A 19,665-nucleotide genomic window follows, 5' to 3' on the forward strand; every position below is an offset into this window, starting at 1 on the left:
TAAATTTGTATTACGTAAAAATCTAACGAAACATTGCGCACGCAACAATTAAAAATTAAGATTTTCAAAATCCATAAATAATATTTTATAAACTAATTTCGTGCTTGGTGCATTTCTTTATAGTTACTGCCCAGTTTTTATAATTACATCCCATTTATTATTTTTAAAGCCCATTTTCCTATTAAGCCTAACGCATCCCTCCTAGGAAAGATTTGCAGCCCAGCGGGGCAGAGAATAACAAGTTGACCTTGCCTGGGTATTCCTCAAAAAAACGTAAAGCTGGGCTAGCCATTTTAATCTTGAAAAAATTAATATCTGGGCTTGATATCTTTCCTGGGCTAGATGGGCCACAGCCCGCCCAGTTAATACCCTGCTCTCCTTTGAACAACAACGAAAACATCGCCAAGAAAAACTCTGCAGTGCTCACGCCTCAAAAACACAAATACTGCTCAAGCTGCTTGGCCCCAGCTGTCGACCGCACCGTGTGCAATTCTCTCATTTATATTGACTACATAGGTTAACAATGGTGTGGGACTGTGATGTCAGGAAACCAGGAGGAAGCAAAAAAAATAGTTGTACACAATAAGGAGGCACTTGCGTACGTACGGCTATGGCCCTAGTGGGTCCCTACAATGCTCGGCGCCACGGCAAGCGCAACAACTCGAAGCATGACGGAGAGGGCCTCGCGGGCCCAACGGATGGTCTGATACAGCGCCCGCTGCTCATTCAGGAAGCCAGGATCATCGGGCACCTATGAGCACATTCGAGATGCTGAGACAGCATGAAACGGTAAGGCCGCGCTTGGGGGATCTGGTTTATAGGACACTTGTATTAATATACAAGTGTAATTTACTCGTCATCGGAAACAACGCGTAAAATACAGGCGTAATGAAACCGAGGGCCCGAGGTCTATAAGTAAAACCGGCGGCTTACGTGTGTAATTTGAGAGACCAGTGTATATTTTACTAGTCAAAATCGACCAACGAAGTGCTTCGCCCGAGACCATCTGCTTTTATTTACAAGCGTCAGTTTTACAAGCGGTTTTGGTTGGAAAACGACGATCCAATCACGGCCTAAGATGATGAGTTGGTCAGAAGATCATATGGTTTCACGTCTAACCTACCCAACTTGTCGCATAGGCTATGAATGAAACATAAGACGATGAACTTTTTAAGCACGGAAACAATAGAAGAGGATGATCTTCCTAACAAGCAAATCACTGGCATTAGACCGACATGCAAAACAATACAAAGCATTATTCTCAGGAGGCACGGTAAACAGCTCGTGATGCCGCATGCCACAACATTCCAAGCTCAACTTTGCGATCAAACACAAGGCCTGGCATTACATAGACAATATTCGGAACAAACTCTTAAAATATCTTACATAAGTCAACATTCATGTGACTATGCATCTCAGTAGAGTAAATATTTACTTCTGAACTAAAGACAGGAATAGGAAAAACAATCAATGTTGCTCACAGCTAAGGGGCGTCCCACTCTAAAATATCAAATGCATGTCTTCTGGCTAACATCAATGAGCAAAAATTGACAAGGTTTTCCAATTCCAATATATTAAACTAATGTCAACTTTGACAAGATTTTCCCATTCAAAATATGTAATGCCTATGATTGGGGAACGGGTAGGGTTTGTCATCAGTTTGTCATCTGATAGTCCTGTCGCTCAAGGTGACGATGAATGATTAGAGAACCATTCGATGTATTGTGCATGATGTGAAGTATTATGGAGGACACGAACCATCTGAACATTTTGTGCAGTTCCACTAAAATCAAGCTGAGCATCCCTGTGGATTTCGTATTTATATGCTGCCAGAAGACAAAGACACATCAGCACACACATGAATATTGGCCCTAGTGTCAACCCACCAATCGGTGGAATAACAAACTGAAAGTACGTTAAAAAGATTACCATACCCAGATTCCCCATCATTGTCACTTCGAGTGACATTGACAGACTTGGAGTTCTGTCCTGGCTTCTTGGTACATGTTTGGGCACTTGTTTGCCCAATGTTCCTCCGAACAACAAGTACAGCAGCCATCTCACTTTTTGTCTTTCTTCTTACCCTTCTTAATGGCCAACGCTGCCAGCACCATTCAAACACATAGTCCGCTGGCTCAAGGTGACGACTAATGATTAGAGAACCATTCGATGTATTGTGCATGATGAAGTATTATGGAGGACACAAACCATTTGAACATTTTGTGCAGTTCCACTAAAATCAAGCTGAGCATCCCTGTGGATATCGTATTCATATGCGGCAAGAAAACAAAGACACAGCAGAACACACATGAATATTGGCCCCAGTGTCAACCCACCAATCGGTGGACTAACAAACTGAAAGTACGGTAAACAGATTACCATAGCCATATGCCCCATCATTGTTACTTAGAATGCCATTGACAGATTTGGAGTCATGTCCTGGCTTCCTATACTTGTTTGGGCACTTTTTGCCCAATGCACTCCTCGTGTTGTAGAGTTTCCTATGCTCTCTGCAGACTAGTCATGTCACCAACGTCTACTAATACTCTGTAAAGCTTCTAAATCATTCCTTGTGCAATGTAGCGCAAACAGTGACTGCTTCTTTCTGCAAAGTGGTAAGACCAACTGGACCCACTAATGCAGTAGTTTCCTTAGACACTCTCGGTGTTCTGGGAACAGGGGTCCCCAGACTTGCCTGCCTGCGGCCCACGACATGGCTTTGCTAGCAGGCCTATACGACCCGTCTTCATCAACAAGACATTCAAGACCCTTGTGAGGGGCCAAGCCTCACGAGGCAGACGACTCAAGACCTCCTCAGGGGCGGCCTCACCAGGCTGGCTTGCGAGGGGCGGAGAGTTCAAGGCCAGGCAAACCTCGCGAGGTTCTAGTGACGTGAGCCATGACAATCGAGACCAGGCGGGGGCCAGCGCGCGCAGCGTCCTTGTTTCCTCTTTGGTGCTAAGGGGGCAAGCGCAGGCACAGAGTATCGAGGCATCAAGCAAAGGTTTCCATATCGGTCCAACGAGACCAAGACCAGCAGGACGGCAAGACAGAGGTCACCGTGGAGCCCAAGACGGCATCACCACCAGAGCCTTTTGCAGGCGAAGACCACTTTTTTCAGGATAACCTGTACTAGCTGCCCCCTTTCAAATTGGCCGTTGTTGGCTCCCTTCCCACTCAATATTTGGGGACCAGGGCCTCTATAAATAGGACTAGCCACCACCATAGCTAGAGAGACCAAACCGTAGACGCAGAGAGAGAGAAAGACCAGAGCACGCACAAGTTCGCCAAGCACAAGAACACCTCAACCTTAGGAGGTTGTTCTTCCCCCTGTACTGTTCATCCTCAGCCCAAGAGGCAATCCACCACCACCACACTGGAGTAGTGTATTACACCACAACAGTGGCCCGAACCAGTATAAATCTTGTGTCCTTTGCATTGCGAGTTCGTTGAGTTAGTCTGTAAGATCTTAGCCGAGCTAGGACGTGGATCGGTAGGGGGGAGATCTTCGTGCGCACCCCAGTGTTTGAACCTTAAGGGTTTTGCCAGAACCCGTGATCCAACATTTGGCGTGCCAGTTAGGGGTACGCTGAAGCTTCCTTTCCGTCGCTCCGTGTCACATCTCTTCATCGTCCCCATGGCGCACGCACGCCGTGCCCGCGCCGAGCGCTGGGCTGCCCTCGCCTCCCGCGTTGCTCAGTCGGCCCCTGTCGGCAAGCCACCCCGTCGCTCTCTGTCACCTGCTGCCAACGTCGCCACCAGCCCGGCTGGGAACGAGCAGCAAGCATCCTCTCTGTACCCCTCAGTGTGACCGGACGACCTCACCGCCACTCCATCGCTGACTCCCGCAGGTTCGTCGTCTCACGCTCGTCATGTTCCCACAGACGCACGAGCCGTGCTCCTTATGGCGCACGAGCTCCTGTGCTACCGCCCAGTCGAGACCTCTACTAGGACTGGCTTGACCGCATCGCCGAGCTTGTCCGCGCCTCAAGAGGCTCCCCTGCGCCGTCGCACTCTCTGCCTCGTCCTCCGCCAGCCATGGGCAACACGGCTCACGAAGCACCTCCACCACCTGTGTACCAAGACGGAGCCCTAGCACCAAGGCGCGTGGCTCCACGGCGCGAGCCACCACGTCCGGCGCCCGCGCGTGAAGAAAGAAGCTGCCAAGCAGTCCCTCGACCGCAAGGGAACGCTCCGCCACTCCTCGCACCACCGTGCCAGGATCATTCGTTGCGGCAAGGCCCCCCACCGCTTGCTGTAGCGGCGCGTGGGCGCCAAGACCAAGTTCCACCTCCAAGGCGGGCCCTGGTGACCACGGCCGGCTGCCGCGCCTTCACCCCCGAGCTACGTACCGTCGCCTGGCTATGCAAGTTCAAGCCAGATTTGCCTCCTCGCTACGACGGCGCCCCTGATCCCGCGGAGTTCATGCAGCTCTATGAGCTGAGCATCGAGGCGGCCAACGGCGATGAGAAAGTCATGGCGAACTAGTTTCCCATGGCTCTCAAGGGTGGCGCCCGCTTCTGGCTCCTGAACCTGCCTCCAGGCTCAATTTCCTCCTGGTACGAGATGCGCAACCACTTCATCGCCATCTTCCAGGGAACTCGTGACCGCCCCCCGGTCGCTGGTGACCTGCGCCGCATCAAGCAACAACCAGGAGAGACCCTGCAGAAGTACATCCAGTGCTTCAACAGCGCGCGAATCAAGATCCCCAAGGTGACCGACGAGCCCATCATCTCAGCGTTCTCCGACGGCGCCCGCGACGTCAAGATGAGGGAGGAGCTCGCCATCCACGAGGAGCTATGCACGACCTTGGAGTTGTTCAACATCGCGGACCCAAAAGGGAAGAAGACCAAGGCCAAGACGTGAAACGCAAGGGAGTGGCCGTGCTCGCGGCGGAGCCAGACACCAAGCGCGGCCGAGACCTTCCTAAGTCATCCAAGAGCAGCCAATTGTTCCGCGCCTTCCATAACCTGCATACCCACAACACCAGCGACTGTCAAGAGCTTAGAGCCATTCGAGAAGGACGCTATGGTCGATGCTCTGAGCGTAGCGACCGAGGCTACGACTGAGGAGGAGGACGTGGTGGCGGACGCTGGGACGACCCGCTAGGAGTGGCACGACCGGCCTCATGAGGACCGCTGGCAGGATCAGCCTCGCGAGGGCGCCTGGAGGGACCAGCCTCGTGAGGACCATCCTCAAGGCAATGCTGGCATTCCTCCACTACCGCCACCACCCAGAAGGAATGACGACCACCATCAAGACGAGGGGGTTGTGGGCTTCCAGGAGCCGCGTGCTATCGCCTACATATTGGGCGGAGCTCAAGCACCAGCCTCGCAGCGTATCTTCAAAAAGTTTGCTCGTGAAGTGAATGCAATCCTCACCAAGCTCGAAGCCACACGCCCACTCAGATGGTCTAGGTGCCCCATCACGTTCAGTTTGGCAGATCAGCTCAAGTGCGCAGCTACTGCAGGCGTCCTCCCAATGCATTGTTCACCAGTCATCAGCAACGTGCAAGTTACCAAGACCCTCATCGACGATGGCGCAGGGCTCAATGTCCTATCCGTCGACACATTCGACAATCTTGAAGTGCCATATGACCAGCTCCAGCCTACCAAGCCTTTCTCAAGAGTGACCGACGGCTCTACTACCCCAATCGGGCATGTCCGCCTCCCCGTTACCTCCGGAGAACGCAACAACTACCCACTGAACTCATCGACTTTGATGTCGCCTACATCCGCCTGCCATACAACGCCATCCTCGGGTATCCAGCCCTGGCCAAGTTCATGGCGGTGACTCCCTCAAGATGCCGGGAAGCGGCGGAATCATCACAGTCCCGTCCGAGGAAAGAGACGCGGTGTGCTCCCTCGAGCGTGCCTTCCAAGCTGCAGCAATCGACGACCCTGACAGTCAGGGCAAGTGCTCTCCTGAGTCCACCCCAAGAAGAAGAAGCAGTTGCACCATGCAGGGCCTCAGGCAAGCGGCGCCTTGTCAGGATCGGCGCTCGCGCCTGCAGAGCCTCCCTCCATCGCATAGGAAAGCACGCCCAGCGCCACTCTCGGGTAGGGCTCAGGGGCTCTCTTCTGGATTGCCTTAGACTTTGTCAATATCACGAGGGAGGCGCTTGGGCATCACTTGGAGGCATGCTTTGCGACACGTTTTCCATAGGAGAACACAGGGCAAGGAGTGCCCACCGTTCAGGAGTTCATCGCAAAGACCACTCAGGAACTACAAGACGCAAGGCCCATGCACGGCGGCCGCCACTCACCAGGCGCAGCTCCCCATCTAGGCAAGGATGCCAGGCTGCGTGTCTGCATCGACATCCCAGGGCTCAACTGGTCCGCCTCTCAGGAGATTTTCTGGCCTTCGCGCGTGGGACACTGCGAGGGCCTGCCTCACAGCTATGTTTGCATGCCTTTTGTCCTGCCGAGCGTAGCGACCGCCTATCAGCACAACCTATGGAGCATCCTGGCGGCTCAGGAGGCCAGGCACCACGCTGTGCTGGCAGAGATGAAGACGGTCCTCAAGGAACCCCCTGGACCCCCAGAGCCTCCCGAGGCTCAGGGCCCCGGTGGCTCATAAGGAGTAGCCCCTTCGCCGCATACCTTGAGCTGCCACAACTCTCCTTCATCGACAGAACCAGGTGACATTTTCCAAATTCATTCAGCTGGGAGCGCCCCTAGGGCTGCATCATTCCCAGGTCGCGTGGGTCCGTCCCTTTGGCATGTGTCCTTTTTATGTCTTTAGCTTACCTTGTTGGGGGTGCTCCTAGGGCTGCATCATCCCCAAGCCGCTCGGGCCTGACCCAGTGGCATGCATCTTCCCTGCATTTACTTAAGCCAGTATGCTTTCCATGCTTAAGCTATCTATGACTATCACCTGCTTGATTGTCGCCCACCATGGGAGCCGTGCGCCGGCCATTTTTCTTCAAGACCCTTCGTGTTGTCTAATCACCTCGTAGGACCAAGACACCGAACAAGAACCAAGACCAGGCGCAACCCGCCTTGAGGTAGGGCCTCATGAGTCCCGCGCTGGCTCACGAGTGTCCAGTTACACCTCGTCTAGCCCTGCCGTGAAAGCCGCATGTCAGGGCGGGGCTGCACACGCCCTGGGGGCTCTCCGCAGTAGGGAGTCCCCTCACGCACCAGAAGTGAATCAGCAATCACCACGGCGACCGGTGCCCCTCCGCACGCTAGCTTGTAGGGACCTCCTGAGGGCCACAGTAGGCGGCACTGCGGACTCTCCCTCTCCTCTCATGCCATTAGCTTGCACGTTAAAAGTGGGGCTCCTGAGCATCGCGCCTCAGGAGCTCTTACTGGCTCTCCAGCCCTCACCCCCTGGCCTTGACCCTGGCATGCGACCTTGCATACCAGCGGCGGCTGCGCTCGCTCGAGGGCCGGGACCTGAGGACACGGAGCACCAAGAAGAACATGGAGGGGAGGGGGAGGCCCGCACGGGCCTAACCAAGCTACACTACGGTGGCCGACGTACGAGTTCGGCATGACTCGAGGAGCCGCCCCCAGGTAGCCAAGATAAGTTCTCGCTCTAGATCCACCAGTCGCTACGGCACGAGACCCTCGATCACTCCCTTCACTGCCCTGCTGCGGCAATGTTTTCTTCCTTTCCCATCCTAAGACAGCTGCTTGCGCACTAAAGGGGACCTCTTGAGCATCACGCCTCAGGAGCTCTTACTGGACCTCGGGCCGCTCACCTCCTGGCCTTGACCACGGCACGCGACCTGGCATACCAGCAACGACTGTATCCTGCCTGGGGACCGGGACCTCTCAGCGTAGAGCACCAAGCTGCCGCAGGGTTGGAAAGGGGAGGCAGAGCCTCGACAGTATATGCGCACACAAAAATTCATAATGAGGGCTATGTTGACAAAAGGCATTACAGGCGCTTTACATGCCCCCACGGGGTTCATTTCTTGATTCCTCGCAGGGAACAAAAGGGAAGGAATTCCTAGGAGTTCTATCTACGCGCACCCAATTTTGCCGATGCCATCATCAACAGTGGGCCATGCGAGGCCGGCGCCAACCCCATCCTGATCAGCGGCGATGGCGGCTGGACGCCGCAGCCCTGCTCCGGGCTCGGCGGGAGCTCAGAGGCATGTAGCTATCATCGCTCGTCTCCGGAGACTCCACGAGCTCAAGAGAGTCGCTGGACCACTAGGATTCGCCGCTGTCGCTGGAGGAGCTGTAGGCGAGACCTGTGGCAGGCCCAGCGCCCGCCGCAGCGTCATCCTAGCGACCTCCCTCAGGGCAGCACTCCAGGCGGCGGCCTTCCTCATCGAAGACCTTGAAGAACAGCACGGAGGCGCCGTAGTACTCAAAGTGGATCGTGAGGGCGCCCTCCGCACAGCACACTCGGGCAATCTTGCCCCAGCCTCGGGTCATGAAGATCTTCCCGGAGGCAACGACTCCAATCTCCGCTCCAGTTGCTGGGGCGTCGCAGTTGGCGTGTTGCAGCCAAAGCTCGCGAAGGCCCCTTGGCGGCATCTCGGCGGCGAAGAACTACGGAAGGCAAATCCAGGTGCTCGGGGGCATCGCCGCCCACAGCACGAACTCGCGTGAGGAGTCCGTCGTGTGGACCCTTGGGCCACGGCATGCGCCTCTACGGCGCGGAGGCCACGGCTCTGGCGCGGTCGGTGCCGCTCATCGCTCCTCCCTCCGAAATCGTTGGTATGAGCATACAAGGGCAGCGGGTACCCAGGAGACGGCCTTTTGTACCAGGGCCGTGACACCACTACCCTCACTACCATCTCACGGTGATGGGACCTCCTCTTCTTCGGCGGGAGCAGCTCGGGCTCCGTGAGGGGAGCTTTGCCATTCTCGGCGGCCGAGAACCTCCGGATCGGCACCATGTCCGCACAAGCAAGGAGTGGAGCTATGAAGGAGAAGAAGCGGGAGAGGCAGAGGAAGAATTGGGCGATGGGGGCTCTGCCCCCCTCCTCATTTATAGCAGGAGAAGGCCAACCAGCACCCCCCACGATCACAGGTAATGATGGTTTTCCTTGCATGTCGCATGGACTTGTCAAGTCGAGCAGTTGCCGAGGCAGCATGGGGAAGCGGAGACGCCCACGTCCAATCAACCACCACGCGTCGACCAAGGCCGCAGGCTATTGGGCCCGCGGCGCTCCGCACTTGTCCAGCGAAGCCTGAGCGCGCCTTGGGCTCGGGGGCTACTTTCGGCGTTCTAGGAACGGGGGTCCCCAGACTTGCATGTCTGCGGCCCACGGTGTGGATTTGCTAGCAGGCCTGTACGGCCCATCTTCATCAACAAGAAATTGATGACCCTCGCGAGGCAGACGACACAAGACCTCCTTAGGGGCGGCCTCACCAGGCTGGCTCGCGAGCGGCGGAGAGTTCAAGGCCAGGCAAACCTCGCGAGGTTCTAGTGACATGAGCCATGACGATCGAGACCAGGCGGGCGCCAGTGTGCGCAGCGTCCTTGTTTCCACTTTGGTGCTAAGGGGGCAAGCATAGGCGCGGAGTACCGAGGCATCAAGCAAAGGTTTCCATTTCGATGCAACGGGACTAAGACAAGCAGGACGACAAGATGGAGGTTACCGTGGAGCCCAAGACGGCGTCACCACCAGAGCCTTTTGCAGGCGAAGACCACTTTTGTCAGGATAAGATGTACTAGCCGTCCCCTTTCAAATTGGTTGTTCTTGGCTCCCTTTCTGCTCAATATTTGGGGAGGGGACCAGGGCCTCTACAAAAGGACTAGCCACCACCATAGCTAGAGAGACCGAACCGTAGACGCACAGAGAGAGAAAGACCAGAGCACACACAAGTTCGCCAAGCACAAGAACACCTCAACCTCACGAGGTTGTTCTTCCCCATGTACTATTCATCCTCAGCCCAAGAGGCAATCCACCACCACCACACTAGAGTAGGGTATTACACCACAATGGTGGCCCGAACTAGTATAAATCTTTTGTCCTTTGCGTTGCGAGTTCGTCGAGTTATTCTGTAAGATGTTAGCCAAGCTAGGACGTGGATCGGTAGGGGGGAGATCTTCGCGCACACCCCAGTGTTCGGAGCTTAAGGGTTTTGGCAGAACCTGTGATCCGACAGACACATTGGCTCCTTTTGTGCAGTTCAACTAAAATCAAAGTCGGAATAAAACCGAGCTTTAATTTTGATATCCCTGTAAGCAACAAAAGGTATACGGGAAACAATTACTGAGAAATAACGGTTGATGGCTTGTACTCCTAGAAGAAAAACATCTACTGATCTACCTTATCTAAATGGGAAACAAAGCGGGAGAGTGGCAATTCTCAATTAGTATGATTCATTCATATTAACTGAGACATTATCTTAACAATGCCTTGTTTCAACATGTATAAAGAACGACAAAGAAGAAAAGCATCATTCCTAAAACAATGCGAATGATTCATTTTAACAGAGACATTATCTTAACAATACCTTTGTTAAACATGTAGAAAGAACTACAAAGCGGGATAGTACCATTTGTAAGATACTGTAACTGATATATAATAATAGAGACATTATCTGAACAATACATTTCTTAAACATGTACTCCGGCCGATCCCTAACAGAAATCGTACTCCCGCCGATCCCTAACAAGTGTTGCAGTCTTGAACTAAGATTCAGTTGTTAATTCTGAGGAAAGTCGGTACTGACCTTTCAATAACGAGATTTGAAACAACTCGTGAGGAAGTCCTGAGAGAGATCTCAACACATATATGGAAATCCGGTCTCATTTTGTGCAGTTCCACCAAAATTGAGCGAAGCAAAATGTCGCAATAGCAACAAGTTGAATAGATATCCCTGTTTTAACAGAGGCAAAAAAGGAATCAATTACTGGCCAATAAAGGAGGATGAAACATGCGGCCACAAAAATGGTAATCCCGCCAATCCCAAACAAGTGTTGCAGTTTTGAAATAAGATTCAGTAGTTAATTCTGAGAGTGGCATTCCTTAATTTTACCAGCGGCATTAGATTAACCAAAAGCATAAGCAGTTCCAGGGGAGAGTGGGCGCAACAACTGTTGGGGAACGTAGTAATTTCAAAAAAATTCCTACGCACACGCAAGATCATGGTGATGCATAGCAACGAGAGGGGAGAGTGTGATCTACGTACCCTTGTAGACCGACAGCGGAAGCGTTAGCACAACGCGGTTGATGTAGTCGTATGTCTTCACGGCCCGACCGATCAAGCACCGAAACTACGGCACCTCCGAGTTTTAGCACACGTTCAACTCGATGACGATCCCCGGACTCCGATCCAGCAAAGTGTCGGGGAAGAGTTCCGTTAGCACGACGGTGTGGTGACGATCGTGATGTACTACCGTCGCAGGGCTTCGCCTAAGCACCACTACAATATTATCGAGGATTATGGTGGAAGAGGGCACCGCACACGGCTAAGAATATGATCACGTGGATCAACTTGTGTCTAGCGGTGCCCCCTGACCCCGTATATAAAGGAGCAAGGGGAGGAGGCCGGCCGGCCCCTATTGGCGCACCAGGAGGAGTCCTCCTCCTAGTAGGAGTAGGACTCCTACTAGGAGGGGGGAAGGAAGTGGGGAGGGAGAAGGAAAGGGGGGCGCCGCCCCCCTCTCCTAGTCCAATTCGGACTAGGGGGGAGGAGGCGCGCGGCCCATCCTGGCTGCCCCTCTCTCTCCCCTAAGGCCCATATGGCCCATTACTTCTCCCGGTAGGGTTCCGGTAACCCTCCGGCTCTCCGGTTTTCTCCGAAATCACCCGGAACACTTCCGGTGTCCGAATATAGCCATCCAATATATCAATATTTATGTCTTGACCATTTCGAAACTCCTCGTTATGTCCGTGATCACATCCGGGACTCCGAACTAAATTTGGTAGATCAAAACTCATAAACTCATAATATAACTGTGATCAAAACCTTAAGTGTGCGGACACTATGGGTTCGAGAACAATGTAGACATGACCGAGACACGTCTCCGGTCAATAACCAATAGCAGAACCTGGATGCTCATATTGGCTCCTACATATTCTACGAAGATCTTTATCGGTCAGACCGCATAACAACATACGTTGTTCCCTTTGTCATCGGTATTTTACTTGCCCGAGATTCGATCGTCAGTATCTCAATACCTAGTTCAGTCTCGTTACCGGCAAGTCTCTTTACTCGTTTCGTAATACATCATCTCGCAACTAACTCATTAGTTGCAATAATTGCAAGGCTTATGTGATGTGCATTACCGAGAGGGCCCAGAGATACCTCTCCGACAATCGGAGTGACAAATCATAATCTCAAAATACGCCAATCCAACATGTACCTTTGGAGACACCTATAGAGCTCCTTTATAATCACCCAGTTATGTTGTGACGTTTGGTAGCACACAAAGTGTTCCTCCGGCAAACGGGAGTTGCATAATCTCATAGTCATAGGAACATGTATAAGTTATGAAGAAAGCAATAGCAACATACTAAACGATCGGGTGCTAAGCTAATGGAATGGGTCATGTCAATCACATCATTCTCCTAATAATGTGATCCCGTTAATCAAATGACAACACATGTCTATGGTTAGGAAACATAACCATCTTTGATTAATGAGCTAGTCAAGTAGAGGCATACTACCGACGTTTGGTTTGTCTATGTATTCACACAAGTACTATGTTTCCGGATAATACAATTCTAGCATGAATAATAAACTTTTATCATGATATAAGGAAATAAAATAATAACATTATTATTTCCTCTAGGGCATATTTCCTTCAGTCTCCCACTTGCACTTGAGTCAATAATCTAGATTACACAGTAATGATTCTAACACCCATGGAGCTTTGGTGCTGATCATGTTTTTCTCATGGAAGAGGCTTAGTCAATGGGTCTGCTACATTCAGATCTGTATGTATCTTGCAAATCTCTATGTCTCCCACCTGGACTAGATCCCGGATGGAATTGAAGCGTCTCTTGATGTGCTTGGTTCTCTTGTGAAATCTGGATTCCTTTGCCAAGGCAATTGCACCAGTATTGTCACAAAATATTTTCATTGGACCCGATGCACTAGGTATGACACCTAGATCGGATATGAACTCCTTCATCCAGACTCCTTCGTTTGCTGCTTCCGAAGCAGCTATGTACTCCGCTTCACATGTAGATCCCGCCACAACACTTTGTTTAGAACTACACCAACTGATAGCTCCACCGTTTAATGTAAACACGTATCCGGTTTGCGATTTAGAATCGTCCGGATCAGTGTCAAAGCTTGCATCAACGTAACCATTTATGATGAGCTCTTTGTCACCTCCATATATGAGAAACATATCCTTAGTCCTTTTCAGGTATTTCAGGATGTTCTTGACCACTGTCCAGTGATCCACTCCTGGATTACTTTGGTACCTGCCTGCTAGACTTATAGCAAGACACACATCAGGTCTGGTACACAGCATTGCATACATGATAGAGCCTATGGCTGAAGCATAGGGAACATCTTTCATTTTCTCTCTATCTCCTACATTGGTCGGGCATTGAGTCTTACTCAATTTCACACCTTGTAACACAGGCAAGAATCCATTCTTTGCTTGATCCATTTTGAACTTTTTCAAAACTTTGTCAAGGTATGTGCTTTGTGAAAGTCTAATTAAGCGCCTTGATCTGTCTCTATAGATCTTAATGCCCAATATGTAAGCAGCTTCATCGAGGTCTTTCATTGAAAAACTCTTATTCAAGTATCCCTTTATGCTATCCAGAAATTCTATATCATTTCCGATTAGTAATATGTCAGCTACATAAAATATCAGAAATGCTACAGAGCTCCCACTCACTTTCTTGTAAATACAGGCTTCTCCAAAAGTCTGTACAAAACCAAATGCTTTGATCACACTATCAAAGCGTTTATTCCAACTCCGAGAGGCTTGCACTAGTCCATAAATGGATCGCTGGAGCTTGCACACTTTGTTAGCTCCCTTTGGATCGACAAAACCTTCCAGTTGCATCATATACAACTCATCTTGCAGGAATCCATTCAGGAATGCAGTTTTGACATCCATCTGCCAAATTTCATAGTCATAAAATGCGGCAATTGCTAACATGATTCGGACAGACTTAAGCATCGCTACGGGTGAGAAGGTCTCATCGTAGTCAATCCCTTGAACTTGTCAAAAACCTTTTGCGACAAGTCGAGCTTTGTAGACAGTAACATTACCGCCAGCGTCAGTCTTCTTCTTAAAGATCCATTTATTCTCAATTGCTTGCCGATCATTGGGCAAGTCAACCAAAGTCCATACTTTGTTCTCATACATGGATCCCATCTCAGATTTCATGGCTTCAAGCCATTTTTCGGAATCTGGGCTCACCATCGCTTCTCCATAGTTCGTAGGTTAATCATGATCTAGTAGCATGACTTCCAGAATAGGATTACCGTACCACTCTGGTGCGGATCTTACTCTAGTTGATCTACGAGGTTCAGTAGTATCTTGTTCTGAAGCTTCATGATCATCATCATTAGCTTCCTCACTAATTGGTGTAGGTGTCACAGAAACTGGTTTCTGTGATGTACTACTTTCCAATAAGGGAGCAGGTACAGTTACCTCATCAAGTTCTACTTTCCTCCCACTCACTTCTTTCGAGAGAAACTCCTTCTCTAGAAAGTTTCCGAATTTAGCAACAAAAGTTTTTCCTTCGGATCTGTGATAGAAGGTGTATCCAATAGTTTCCTTTGGATATCCTATGAAGACACATTTCTCCGATTTGGGTTCGAGCTTATCAGGTTGAAGCTTTTTCACATAAGCTTCGCAACCCCAAACTTTCAGAAACGACAACTTTGGTTTCTTGCCAAACCATAGTTCATACGGCGTTGTCTCAACGGATTTTGATGGTGCCCTATTTAACGTGAATGCGGCCGTCTCTAGAGCATAACCCCAAAATGATAGCGGTAAATCAGTAAGAGACATCATAGATCGCACCATATCTAGTAAAGTACGATTACGACGTTCAGACACACCATTACGCTGTGGTGTTCCGGGTGGCATGAGTTGCGAAACTATTCCGCATTGTTTCAAATGTACACCAAACTCGTAACTCAAATATTCTCCTCCACGATCAGATCGCAGGAATTTTATTTTCTTGTTACGATGATTTTCAACTTCACTCTGAAATTCTTTGAACTTTTCTAATGTTTCAGGCTTATGTTTCATTAAGTAGATATACCCATATCTGCTTAAGTCATCTGTGAAGGTGAGAAAATAACGATATCCGCCACGAGCCTCAACATTCATCAGACCACATACATCTGTATGTATGATTTCCAACAAATCTGTTGCTCTCTCCATAGTACCAGAGAATGGTGTTTTTGTCATCTTACCCATAAGGCACGGTTCGCAAGTACCAAGTGATTCATAATCAAGTGGTTCCAAAAGCCCATCAGTATGGAGTTTCTTCATGCGCTTTACACCGATATGACCCAAACGGCAGTGTCACAAATAAGTTGCACTATCATTATCAACTCTGCATCTTTTGGCTTCAACATTATGAATATGTGTGTCACTACTATCGAGATTTAATAAGAATAGACCACTCTTTAAGGGTGCATGACCATAAAAGATATTACTCATATAAATAGAACAACCATTATTCTCTGATTTAAATGAATAACCGTCTCGCATCAAACAAGATCCAGATATAATGTTCATGGTTAACGCTGGCACCAAATAACAATTATTTAGGTCTAATACTAATCCCGAAGGTAGATGTAGAGGTAGTGTGCCGACCGCGATCACATCGACTTTGGAACCATTTCCCACGCGCATCGTCACCTCGTCCTTAGCCAATCTTCGCTTAATCCGTAGTCCCTGTTTCGAGTTGCAAATTTTAGCAACAGAACCAGTATCAAATACCCAGGTGCTACTACGAGCATTAGTAAGGTACACATCAATAACATGTATATCACATATACCTTTGTTCACCTTGCCATCCTTCTTATCCGCCAAATACTTGGGGCAGTTCCGCTTCCAGTGACCAGTCGGCTTGCAGTAGAAGCACTCAGTTTTAGGCTTAGGTCCAGGTTTGGGTTTCTTCTCTTGAGTAGCAACTTGCTTGCTGTTCTTTTTGAAGTTCCCCTTCTTCTTCCCTTTGCCCTTTTTCTTGAAACTAGTGGTCTTATTGACCATCAACACTTGATGCCCCTTCTTGATTTCTACCTCCGCAGCTTTCAGCATTGCGAAGAGCTCGGGAATAGTCTTATTTATCCCTTGCATATTATAGTTCATCACGAAGCTCTTGTAGCTTGGTGGCAGTGATTGGAGAATTCTGTCAATGACGCAATCATCTAGAAGATTAAGTCCCAATTGAATCAAGTGATTATTATACCCAGACATTTTGAGTATATGCTCGCTGACAGAACTGTTCTCCTCCGTCTTGCAGCTATAGAACTTATTGGAGACTTCATATCTCTCAATCCGGGCATTTGCTTGAAATATTAACTTCAACTCCTGGAACATCTCATATGCTCCATGACATTCAAAACGTCGTTGAAGTCCCGATTCTAAGCCGTAAAGCATGGCACACTGAACTATCGAGTAGTCATCAGCTTTGCTCTTCCAGATGTTCATAACATCTGGTGTTGCTCCAGCAGCACGCCTGGCACCCAGCGGTGCTTCCAGGACGTAATTCTTCTGTGCAGCAATGAGGATAATCCTCAAGTTACGGACCCAGTCCGTGTAATTGCTACCATCATCTTTCAACTTTGCTTTCTCAAGGAACGCATTAAAATTCAACGGAACAACAGCACGGGCCATCTATCTACAATCAAATATAAACAAGCAAGATAATATCAGGTACAAAGTTCATGATAAATTTAGGTTCAATTAATCATATTACTAAAGAACTCCCACTTAGATAGACATCCCTCTAATCCTCTAAGTGATTACGTGATCCAAATCAACTAAACCATGTCCGATCATCACGTGAGATGGAGTAGTTTCATTGGTGAACATCGCTATGTTGATCATATCTACTATATGATTCACGCTTGACCTTTCGGTCTCTATGTTCCGAGGCCATATCTGTATATGCTTGGCTCGTCAAGTATAACCTGAGTATTCTGCGTGTGCAACTGTTTTGCACCCGTTGTATTTGAACGTAGAGCCTATCACACCCGATCATCATGTGGTGTCTCAGCACGAAGAACTTTCGCAATGGTGCATACTTAGGGAGAACACTTCTTGATAATTAGTGAGAGATCATCTTAAAATGCTACCGTCAATCAAAGCAAGATAAGATGCATAAAACATAAACATCACATGCAATCAATATAAGTGATATGATATGGCCATCATCATCTTGTTCTTGTAATCTCCATCTTCGAAGCACCGTCGTGATCACCATCGTGACCGGCACGACACCTTGATCACCATCGTAGCATCGTTGTCGTCTCGCCAATCTTATGCTTCCACGACTATCGCTACCGCTTAGTGATAAAGTAAAGCATTATAGCGCAATTGCATTGCATACAATAAAGCGACAACCATATGGCTCCTTCCAGTTGCCGATAACTTGGTTACAAAACATGATCATCTCATACAATGAAATTTAGCATCCTGTCTTGACCATATCACATCACAACATGCCTTGCAAAAACAAGTTAGACGTCCTCTACTTTGTTGTTGCAAGTTTTACGTGGCTGCTACGGGCTTAAGCAAGAACCAATCTTACCTACGCATCAAAACCACAATGATAGTTTGTCAAGTTGGTGCTGTTTTAACCTTCGCAAGGACCGGGCGTAGCCACACTCGGTTCAACTAAAGTTGGAGAAACTGTCACCCGCTAGCCACCTTTGTGCAAAGCACGTCGGGAGAACCCGTCTCGCGTAAGCGTATGCGTAATGTCGGTCCGGGCAACTTCATCCAACAATACCGCCGAACCAAAGTATGACATGCTGGTAAGCAGTATAACTTATATCGCCCACAACTCACTTGTGTTCTACTCGTGCATATAACATCAACACATAAAACCTAGGCTCGGATGCCACTATTGGGGAACGTAGTAATTTCAAAAAAATTCCCACGCACACGCAAGATCATGGTGATGCATAGCAACGAGTGGGGAGAGTGTGATCTACATACCCTTGTAGACCGACAGGGGAAGCGTTAGCACAACGCGGTTGATGTAGTCGTATGTCTTCATGGCCCGACCGATCAAGCACTGAAACTACGGAACCTCTGAGTTTTAGCACACGTTCAGCTCAATGACGATCCCCGGACTCCGATCCAGCAAAGTGTCGGGGAAGAGTTTCTTCAGCACGACGGCGTGGTGACGATCTTGATATACTACCATCGCAGGGCTTCGCGTAAGCACCGCTACAATATTATCAAGGATTATGGTGGAAGGGGGCACCGCACACGACTAAGAATATGCTCACGTGGATCAACTTGTGTCTAGGGGTGCCCCCTGCCCCCGTATATAAAGGAGCAAGTAGAGGAGGCCGGCCGGCCCCTATTGGCACGCCAGGAGGAGTCCTCCTCCTAGTAGGAGTAGGACTCCTACTAGGAGGGGGAAGGAAGTGGGGAGGGAGAAGGAAAGGGGGGCGCCGCCCCCCCTCTCCTAGTCCAATTCGGACCAGGGGGGGAGGAGGTGCGCGGCCCACCCTGGATGCCCCTCTCTCTCCACTAAGGCCCATATGGCCCATTACTTCTCCCGGTAGGGTTCCGGTAACCCTCCGGCTCTCCGGTTTTCTCCAAAATCACCCGGAACACTTCCGGTGTCCGAATATAGCTGTCCAATATATAAATCTTTATGTCTCGACCATTTCGAGACTCCTCGTTATGTCCGTGATCAAATCCGGGACTCTGAACTAACTTCGGTACATCAAAACTCATAAACTCATAATATAACTGTCATCGAAACCTTAAGCGTGCGGACCCTACGGGTTTGAGAACAATGTAGACATGATCGAGACACGTCTCCGGTCAATAACCAATAGCCGAACCTGGATGCTCATATTGGCTCCTACATATTCTACGAAGATCTTTATCAGTCAGACCTCATAACAACATATGTTGTTCCCTTTGTCATCGGTATTTTACTTGCCCGAGATTCGATCGTCGGTATCTCAATAACTAGTTCAATCTCGTTATCGGCAAGTCTCTTTACTCGTTTCGTAATACATCATCTCGCAACTAACTCATTAGTTGCAATGCTTGCAAGGCTTATGTGATGTGCATTACCGAGAGGCCCAGAGATACCTCTCCGACAATCGGAGTGACAAATCCTAATCTCGAAATACACCAACCCAACATGTACCTTTGGAGACACCTGTAGAGCTCCTTTATAATCACCCAGTTACGTTGTGACGTTTGGTAGCACACAAAGTGTTCCTCCGGCAAACGGGAGTTGCATAATCTCATAGTCATAGGAACATGTATAAGTTATGAAGAAAGCAATAGCAACATACTAAACAATCGGGTGCTAAGCTAATGGAATGGGTCATGTCAATCACATCATTCTCCTAATAATGTGATCCCATTAATCAAATGACAACACATGTCTATGGTTAGGAAACATAACCATCTTTGATTAATGAGCTAGTCAAGTAGAGGCATACTACCGACGTTTGGTTTGTCTATGTATTCACACAAGTATTATGTTTCCGGATAATACAATTCTAGCATGAATAAAAAACTTTTATCATGATATAAGGAAATAAAATAATAACATTA

Source organism: Triticum urartu, chromosome 5A, assembly GCF_056163025.1.
Source record: "Triticum urartu cultivar PI428250 chromosome 5A, HENAU_Tu73, whole genome shotgun sequence".
Lineage (NCBI taxonomy): Eukaryota > Viridiplantae > Streptophyta > Magnoliopsida > Poales > Poaceae > Triticum > Triticum urartu.